We start from the raw sequence: 9,787 nt of genomic DNA, 5'->3' as shown, positions 1-9,787 counted from the left end.
GTGGTTACATTTAGACGTCGTAAATGTGAATCAAATTTTAGATCTCTTAACTAGCTTAATCCACATAAATATGTGAAAGCTATTCATTTCAGGATATTAAAATAGGTAGAACAATGTTTCGCCAATTAAATATGCAATTTATCTATAATAAAAAAGCTAGTCTCAATTGAAAAATCAATTCTTTATAAAAGGCACTGTATATTTTAGAACATCAAAATGGGTATAAACTTTATGTACTTATTTTTTTCCTTCGTTTGCGTATCTGATATCAGTGACAGAATAGGAGAGTTACTTACATCTCATTTCACCAGCTAGATAAGCAATTTAGGTAATTATAAAAAAGTCTCAATTAGCAAATGTCCTTTCCTTATAATTTTAATTAACTTTGAGATGTCTTTTTTAGTTTAATCCACGTAAATATGTATAAAGGCAGATCATCATAGAAAACTAAATAGGTATAAAGTTTATGTACTTATATCTTTTCTTTGTTTGCTCATTTAATAGGAGAGGTATAATTTAAATCTCAATCGCCAGTTAGGTAGACAATTTAGGAATTTAAAAAAGGATCTCAACTGGAAAAATCCTTTCTTTACAAATTTAAATAAATTTGAGATCTCATTATTAGTTTAACCATGTAAATATGTGTAAATTGTATTCATTTTAGAATATTAAAATAGTTATAAAATTTATGAGCCTATCATCAGTGACATAATAGGTCTTTGGTGGCAGGTATATATATGCAAATTTCTTTACATATTTTACTTATAATTTGAGATCTCTACATTAGGATAACCCACGTAATTATGGGTAAATGGTATTCATGTTAATCTATTATAATAGGTATAGTGTTTAATACACTTATATTCTTAAAATGCCAAGTAATATGAACTTACCATTTAGTAGAATCAAAGCCAGATAGCACATGTTTTTATGATTAGTATAAATAGAAGTGGAAGAGATGAGAAAGATAAATTGCTTTAAAATTACAAAATGAAGATGAATCAAACATTAGCAACATTTTTCGTTGTGATCGCTATTTTTATTCTTACATCAGGTATATTTTTGCTAAACTAATTTTTCTTGTTTTTTATTCCAACATGTTAATAATTTTCAGGTAATAATTTAAAAATGATGATACATGAGTAAAAAGAAGTTTTTCTACCGTTTCCAAAAAGGTGGCAAGTCTTTGGACTTTTTTTTTTCCCATTAATTAATCAAATGAAAATGGATTTGACTAAGGCCATATTAACTGTGTTAAAGTCAAATTATCCGCGGGGAGAGATTGTTTATAAGTTGTCCAGTAAACTTGTTTAACTTTAATAACAAGTTATTTTTTGTATGTGCAGACAATGGAATGCGTTCAGTTGAAGGTATTGAAACAGGGATTTGTGAACGATTTGTACTAGGGGTTATTTGTCCACCAGAAAAAGATTCAAGGATATGCCTAACGGAGTGCACTAACATATCCGGAGGTCATAAACCCATTAATCATCCTTGTTTACAAGCCAAAGATTCATCTATCTGCTTTTGTCAATGGCTATCAGATTTATGTTAATGGAGATCTTCTACATCCATCAAACATTCATTACTCTCGATCAACACATAATTAAGTACACCAACCAATTCTAGAAGAAAACTTTGATTGTAATAAGATATATATAGCAGTTGTACTTGTTGATTCTGCATCAAGTTTTCTTGAGTATAAGAATTTCGTAAAGTATGATTCAGTGTTCAATATTTTCGAATAGGTTTCTTAACATATATTCTAGATTTAAACTAACAAGAAATTGCCAAGGGTTACACTGTGTTAGAATGCAAAATTAAAGGACCTTCGAATTTTAAATTATACCATATATACATTTTATTTAACATGTCAGGTGTGACCAAAAAGATCACGAGTTCAATGAAAGATTTTTATAAATAAATTAAGGAGCATTGCATTGCATAGATCATGAATATTACGATAAAAATTGGAGGGTCATCACTTACACTTAACAAGCATTCTATCCGGTAATCGCACTATTAAATGTCAAGCATTAAACGTCACATATCACGTTATCATGTAAAGATGGAATATTCTCAATGTGAATCTGAATTAATCGGGCCTCAAAATAAATAGCGAACACCGAATATAAAAACAAAAAGTAAAGGGTAATAGACAGCCCAATACAACGATACAACCTATTTTTTTCCCTTTAACCACACCAGAAAAATATGGCCTGATAACCATTGATCAAAGGTCAAATTTTTTACCTAAATCAACGCTTTTTAGGGATGGCCTATACAAACATAACATTTACCCCAAAACAATGGATTCACGAGGCAAGCATTGTCATTTCTTTCCATAGTTATTCATAAAGAGTATATATTGTCGGCCATCTCTAAAAGTTTGGAAAAAATTCTTTAAAGAAAATATGTCATTCAATGCATTTCATAATTTAAAGATTATAGTCATTTAAAGATCCGCGAAAAGTCATATTTAAATCTTAGTTATATATGTATTGAAGCTCATCTCTGCACATAACTGCCCTTATTAAATTAGGTTGATTTTTCTCCAGTAACTTTTGCTCCATTAAATTTCAATGGTTGTTTCGGATCGTGATAACTCAACAAAATAACATTTATAGGCTGTAATTTATATCAACATACTTCGGTAAATAAAAAAAACAAGAGTAGAAAAGAAAGAAAGCATATCATCTCACTCTTACTTCTAATTTAAAATGATTGTCAAGAACCACATTCCCTTTAATATATCTTTCTAATTAGTTATCTTCTTGTTTTCATTGCATGTTTTGTAACGACCCGCACGGTCGTTTTGAGCATTTGCACTTTGCTCGGTAGTTTGGGGGCACGAGAATATTTGTATGATGTATTAGTACTTGTGTGCAAATCTGAGTTCATTCCGAGTTGATTTGATATGTTTCGGCGCGGTTTTTGAAAGTCGAAAGCTTGAAAGTTCATTAAGCTTGATTTGAGGTGTGTTTCGTAGTTCGGATGTTGTTATGTGTGATTTGAGCCCTCGAGTAAGTCCGTATTATGTTATGGGACTTGTTGGTATGTTCGTATGGGGTCACAAGGGGCTCGGGTGAGTTTCGACAGGTTTGGGTTGTTTTGCGCTCGTTTTTCTTATGTTTCAATGTCATTTCTTCAAGCATAAATGGTACCATATTAAACAAATGAGCTCCGATTTCTATTTTGATGGAAGAACTAGATCCGTATCATAATTACGGAGCCATTGCAATAAGCATCATCGAATTTGGACATCGTATGAGGATTTTATGATCATTTTACTAAGAATTGGGTTGCCAGATTTTTCAAATTACTTACAAAATTGCCACTGACTTCGTATTTAAAAATCTGCACTATTTCCAAATATTAAAACCAACATATCTCATTCATTATAAGGTCAAATGGAGTGATTTAAAAGCCTAACTTGACTGAAATTTCACAAGGAATCCATTAGAGGCATCAAAACCAAGTTTCGGGATCATTTGGCACGCAAAACGAGGCACAACAGCTGGACAAAAATACTTAATATTGAAGGTTTGTTCATTTGGTCATATTTTGAGTTGGGGAGCTCGGATTTGGACAATTTTTGATGGAGATTTTAACCATATGGATTTGGAAAATGTTCTATACTCGATTTTCGTTGTATTTCATGAATCTATCTTTGTTTTTGGCATTATTTGATGTATTTGAGTTGATTTTGGCTAGTTTTGAGCCGTTCGGAGGTCGGTATGCGTGGGATGGTATTTTTGGAGCATTGTTTCGCTTGCTGGGTATTGGATTTGGCTTGTTCGAGGTACATAACATTTCTAAACTTGGTGTTGAGGGTATAAAACCCCGAATTACGTGTTATGTGTTTGGTGTTGAGGCGACACACATGCTAGGTGACAGGCGTGTGGGAGTTTAGAAACTATCTTGAAAATTTCATGCAATTTGGTGCTAAATTCGTGGTTCTAGCTGTTATTTTGGTGATTTGATCGCGTGAGAAAGTTCGTATAACGTTTTAAGACTTGTGTGCATGTTTTGTTTGGAGCCTCGAGGGCTCGGGTGAGTTTCGGATAGGCTACAGAGTGATTTGGAACTTAGAAAAGTTGGTGGTACTCTTCAGCAGTGTTGCAGGCCTCAGACCTCGCAAATGCGAGGTCAAGGTTCGCATTTGCAACTACTGTGGAGGTTGCATTTGCGAGGCTTTAATCGAAAATGCGAAGGAAGGATGGGCTAGCAATTCTCGAATTTGCGAGGTTACCTTCGTAATCGCGAATGGAGTCTGGGAAGGGACAGGATCGCAATACGATATTTTACTCGCATTTGCGAGGTTCAGTGATCGCAATTGCGATACTTTCCTCACATTTGCAAAGGCACCAGGATTGTGAAGGGCTTCACAATTGCAATGGCACCTTCGCATTTGCGAGCTTCACATTTGCGAAGCTCGGGTCGCAAATGCGACATTTGCAGCTGATAAGTCTAGACTTAGACAGGATTTTTAATTCATTCTCCCATTTTTCAAAACCTAAACCTCGAGGGGCGATTTTCCAAAGGCTATTTCTTCCCCCAAATCATAGGTAAATGATTCTTAACTCATTTCTTTCAATCTTTTACTTCTTTTCACAAGATTTCATCCTAGAATCTAGGGTTTTCCCGGTGGAATTGGGGATTTTTGGGTCGATTTTAGGAATTTTTAAATTTGAAGATTTAGACCTCAAATTAAGGTCGGATATGAAAACCAATTGTACATCAGGGCTCGGGGGTGGGTAATCGGGTTTTTGTCTGCATCTCGGGTTTTGACCAAGCGGGCCCGGGGTCAATTTTTGACTTTTTGGGAAAAATATTGGGAAACTCATAATTATGTATTGGAATTGATTTCTTTAGCGATAATTGATGTTATTAAGTTAATTATGACTAGATATGAGTGGATTGGGGCTGGAATCTAGAGGAAAAGCGGTAATTGAGCTTTGAGTTGACCGTTGGATTGAGGTAAGTGTTATGTCTAACTTTGACTCTAGAGATTAGGAATCCCCGACTTATTTTCTACGTGTAAATCCATGTGTGTGGCGTATAGGTGAGGTGACGAGTACCTATGCGCCGCCAAATTATCAATTTAGCCTGTGCCTTTCCCCATTCCTAATATATTGTCTTCCTGTCTTAACTGCTACATGCTTATTGGTGCTTCCATGTTTAATTGCTTCTTATTAGATGTTGTTTTCTTTATTGAAGGTAGTAATTGTTCCGTAGTCTCATTGTGTTACATTATTGGTTTAAGTTGGTTTATCGGTGTTCCATGGTATATTTTGGTTGGCCTCGTTGTGTAGTAGTAATTGAGTGAAGTTTCATAAGTGTACAGCCTTCTATTTGCTCTGCTTTGAGGCATAAATATTGTGGAGGGGTTTGAGCTAAATTGTGAAATACTTATTCTTATTGTCTGATTGGCACTGATATGGTGGGACCGGGTTGCACGCCGCAACAGGAGGAATAAGGGTGATATATTGAGGAGGAATAAGGGTGAAATGTGATTGTCTGGTGAGATCAGGTTGCGCGCCGCAATAGGAGTAATAAGGATGGATTGGTGGGATCGGGTTACACGCCGCAATAGGAGGAATAAGGGTGATATATTGAGGAGTAATAAGGGTGGATTGGTGGGATCGGGTTGCAGGCCGCAACAGGAGTAATAAGGGGGAATGTTCATATTCTTACTGATTATATGGTGGGATCGGGATGCGCGCCGCATCATTTTGTTGTTTATGTATTCCTCTTCTACTGTGATTTTAGTTTGTAGCATTGTAACTCTCGTAAGGATCGGTTATAGCTGAGTACTGGCAAGATAATTGTATTCCGTATTTATTTTTGTCGTAAGTTCTGTTTCATTGCGTTCTGTATTTCTTTTTTGGTTTAATATATACTGCATGCAGGTTATATTGTAAATGTCCCGGTGTAGCCTCGTCACTACCTCGTCGAGGTTCGGCTCAGCACTTACCAGTACATGGGGTCGGTTTTACTGATATTGCACTCTGCACTGTCTGTGCAGATTTTGGAGTTGGTAGTGGCTGATCGAGAGGTTCGTTGCAGATACTTCATCCAGGAGACCCAAGGTAAACCTGCTGGCGTTCCCTCCTATGCTTCTACATTCCTGTTTTCTTTAATTTCGAGACAGACGTAATTTCTTTCAAACCAGTATTTGTAGTAATTCATAGTATGTTCGTGGATTGTGACACCAGTTTCTGGGTGGTAACAGTTTCGGTATAGTTAATAGTATATAGATAATCGGCTAATTATGTACTTCCGCGTTTATTTCAGTTTGATTTAGTTTTGTTAAATTTAAACTTATAAAATGTAAAGGAATAAGGTGAATAGAACTCTAACATTGGCTTGCCTAGTGGGTGCGATGTTAGGCGCCATCACGGTCCCGACGGTGGGAAATCCGGGTCGTGACAGCAAGCCAACAGATAAAGATTTAATACGCTAACCCTTAACCAATTCAGTAAATAACAACAATTAAACCAAAACAGATTAAAGGAGTCCCGAATTTCATAATAATCCAAGTACTTATACACGACTGCCCAGAATCTGGCGTCACAATTCACGAACTTCTAAGAGTCACTCAGTACAACCCACCCCATGTACTGGTAAGTGCCAAGCCTAGCCTCGGCGAAGTAGTGACGAGGCTAGGACAAGACACATACATAAACCTATGTAGTTAAACAATATACTAGTAGAATACAACTAATAGAAGCTAAGCAGAAATTAACGGGAGGGAAAGCATGCTAAGGGGGGTGCGACATAAAGAATCACAACAATAGAGGAATTTAAAAAGCTAAGCAGAAATTCAGATGCAGTCAAGCGTTATTACGTGTAATCATTATAATTTCTTTATGATGTAATTTGAACTACGCCTGACCTGATTCCCGTTTAAGAGGGGATACGTAGGCAGCCCTATGGGTTCGGTCACAATTCAATAAAATTTTCACCCCCCCCCCCCCCGATATTGAAAACTGGGGCAGAATTTTGAGGAGGACCCTCAAAATTCCGAAGTTGATTTTCAGCCGTTCATCGCACGCAACCGTCAGAAGCACCAGCCCAGTAAACTGGGGCAGAATTTTGAGGAGGACCCTCAAAATTCCGGAGCAAAAGAGGTTGAAACATCTTGAACCGCGTCGCAGTTGTCGATTCATCTAAAAGAAAACTATTTCCAATTATGTATTTACAACATATTTTCCTTTTTTTACTAAATCATGCGTGACTACTAGCATTGCATTGCTTAGCGACGCTACCTCAATGAAAACAAGAGCCGAGTAGGACAAGCAAAGTCCACGGAAAGACGAACTAACCTTCCCCCCTTTACAATAGTCACGACTTTTCTTTGAATGAAGGCACCCCAATACATAAAATCATCAGATACGATTACATACTCATATTTTTTCAGGATTACAACTCTCAGAATCATCACTTACTTACAAGTGCTATCCGCACATGACATCCCCAACAGCCACAATGATACAATCAATTATCAGCTATCATCTATCAGCTAAGAGATTTCATTACTCTTCACCTTTATTTGCTGCATTGCATAAGGCTACCTTTCTGCCTTCTGAGACTAAGCACTGCCTCCATCTGCATTTTTCTTGGATTGCATAAGGCTACCTTTGTGCCTTCCGAGACTAAGCACTATCTCCATCTGCATTTTTCTTGCATTGCATAAGGCTACCTTTCTGCCTTCCGAGACTAAACTCTGTCTCCAGTTGCATTTCTCTGCGTTGCATAAGGCTACGTTTCTGCCTTCCGAGACTAAGCACTGTCTCCATCTACATTTTTCTTGCATTGCATAAGGCTATCCTATTGTTGTACATTATTATGCCTAAACTTTGCCACTTCCTAATTCCCCTGATCCCTGGCACTTTATATGTCCTGCTTGATTTACATGCTTCTAACTACTGTTTATCATAACTGTTATAATTGTCTCCCCCTGTTACTGTCTAAGTATTATGTTTAAGTTTGACCAGTTCTTGGTCCCCTGAATCTTCTGATTCTGTGTAGTCATGCTTTAGTAAATCTCTGTATCTCCTCTAGCATTATGTGATCTATCTGTTCCCTTTCCCCATGATCCTTGTATGCAATCCTATACTGTTGAACTACTGCTTCTTTTTTTAAACAAATCCCTTGTTTTTGAAAACACTTTTAAACTACTTCTTCCTGCACTTCACACTACTCTTAGAGAATAGGTTCTTCCCCCTTTGTGTGAGCATTGCTTTGGGTACCTCTGAGTACTCAATGAACTTTGACACACAAGGCTGGTAATCCCACACTGCACCTGTCTTGCATTCTTCTAAGTGTTTAGGTGCTGGTATTGGCCAGGGACCCAATGGGGCCCTAGGGAGCTTTGCCGCACATAGACCATGGCAAAGGTCGTGATACTCGAAGGAAGTGAGGTTGGAAGACTGGGCCTGATTGAAGGCTCCCTATAGAATAACTTCTTGGTTTTGTTCTTTATTACTGTAATTCAGATACTATTGGGTTGTAATAATTTGTAAATAAACGATTGGGGCTGAATAGTGAATATGGGGGAGGGGTATGTATGTTTATTTTAAGTAATGGGTAGAAAACTCGTTTATAGGTTTTATTTGCCTATTTGCGCAATAGCTAACCTGCTTAGGGCATGCATTTTCATGTGTTAGAAATCATGTTTTAGGTCATGCGCTCTCAGTATGTTATTGTACTCACTTCGTAATTTTAATCAATTAACAACAAGCCAAATAACTGTCATTACTGCATTGGCATGTTAGAAATCATGTTTTAGGTACTCCTATGTGCATTAGATATCCTGCCCTTAGGACTTCTTATTCGTTCGAATTACAGTGGTTAATTAACATGTTAGTTTAATAACTTTGCTAAAATATGGTTGTGTTTGAAACGTTTCTGCAAATGCATTATCATGCGTACCTTAGAAAAATCAGAATCAAAATATGCATGTCCATTCCTTAAAATAATCAGACAATGTATACGACGCCTAGGAAAACTTTAGGTCTAATAAGAATCGGTTGATCATGTTGTTACCAGTTAAGATTAACCAACCAACTTCTTTTAATTTCGAACTCTGCCGCTCCCATTGTTGCTTTGATTCTCTGAAGTTAACTCTATTTTTTTTTAAAAACTCTACTCCATCCGGAAACGATTTTGAAATGGTGCACCTATTTACTCTTACTGAGTTTCTGATTTTTATGTTCTCAAACCACTGGGTTACCAACCTCTGCCCAGAATCGTGCTATTCTACTTGTCCCGTACCTCATTAAATTACTGTTGCTACCTCATTTTTTAAAACCATGCTTTAACTACTGTTACCTATTCCTTTGTAAAAAAACTCCTATCTTTGAGACCTTGAATGTGTTTAAGACGTGGTAATTATGCGTTCATTTGAGGAGGGATCTGTGAGCCCTTATTTGATTTTGTAAGTTCCCTTATGTGCAGTCCTATTTGTTATGCATGTCGCTTAGCATTTTGCCTTTAAACTTAAGGGTTCAGCCTAGCCCCTACCACATAGGAATAGTGGTCCTAAATACCCTCCAAGACTTATAGGACGGGACGGGTAATAGCACTCGGTAAGTATTCGTGACCAACACACGCGTTTAGTAACCTTTACGGGGTGGGAAGGGTAGAATATGGAGATGATGACCGATGCGCTAATATCTCATGTAGCCCCTTTTCTAAGGAGAAATTACTGAGTATTGCATTAATAATCCATATTAATCATAAACCCCGGACCTCTCTCCCTTTGTTTGTTTTCATCTCTTCT

The 9,787-nt window shown here is 36.9% G+C and overlaps 1 long non-coding RNA gene across 1 annotated transcript; it reads left to right on the top strand.

The window, feature by feature from the left end:
* The first annotated feature begins 982 nt into the window (after nt 1–982).
* Nucleotides 983–1,723, top strand: LOC109216133. The gene is made up of 2 exons (XR_002066454.1): nt 983–1,054; nt 1,347–1,723. It is a non-coding gene; the product is annotated as an uncharacterized LOC109216133 (long non-coding RNA).
* Nucleotides 1,724–9,787: the final 8,064 nt, after the last annotated feature.

Source organism: Nicotiana attenuata, unplaced genomic scaffold (genome assembly GCF_001879085.1).
Source record: "Nicotiana attenuata strain UT unplaced genomic scaffold, NIATTr2, whole genome shotgun sequence".
In the NCBI taxonomy this organism is placed as follows: domain Eukaryota; kingdom Viridiplantae; phylum Streptophyta; class Magnoliopsida; order Solanales; family Solanaceae; genus Nicotiana; species Nicotiana attenuata.
This window is presented reverse-complemented; position numbering and strand designations above follow the sequence as displayed.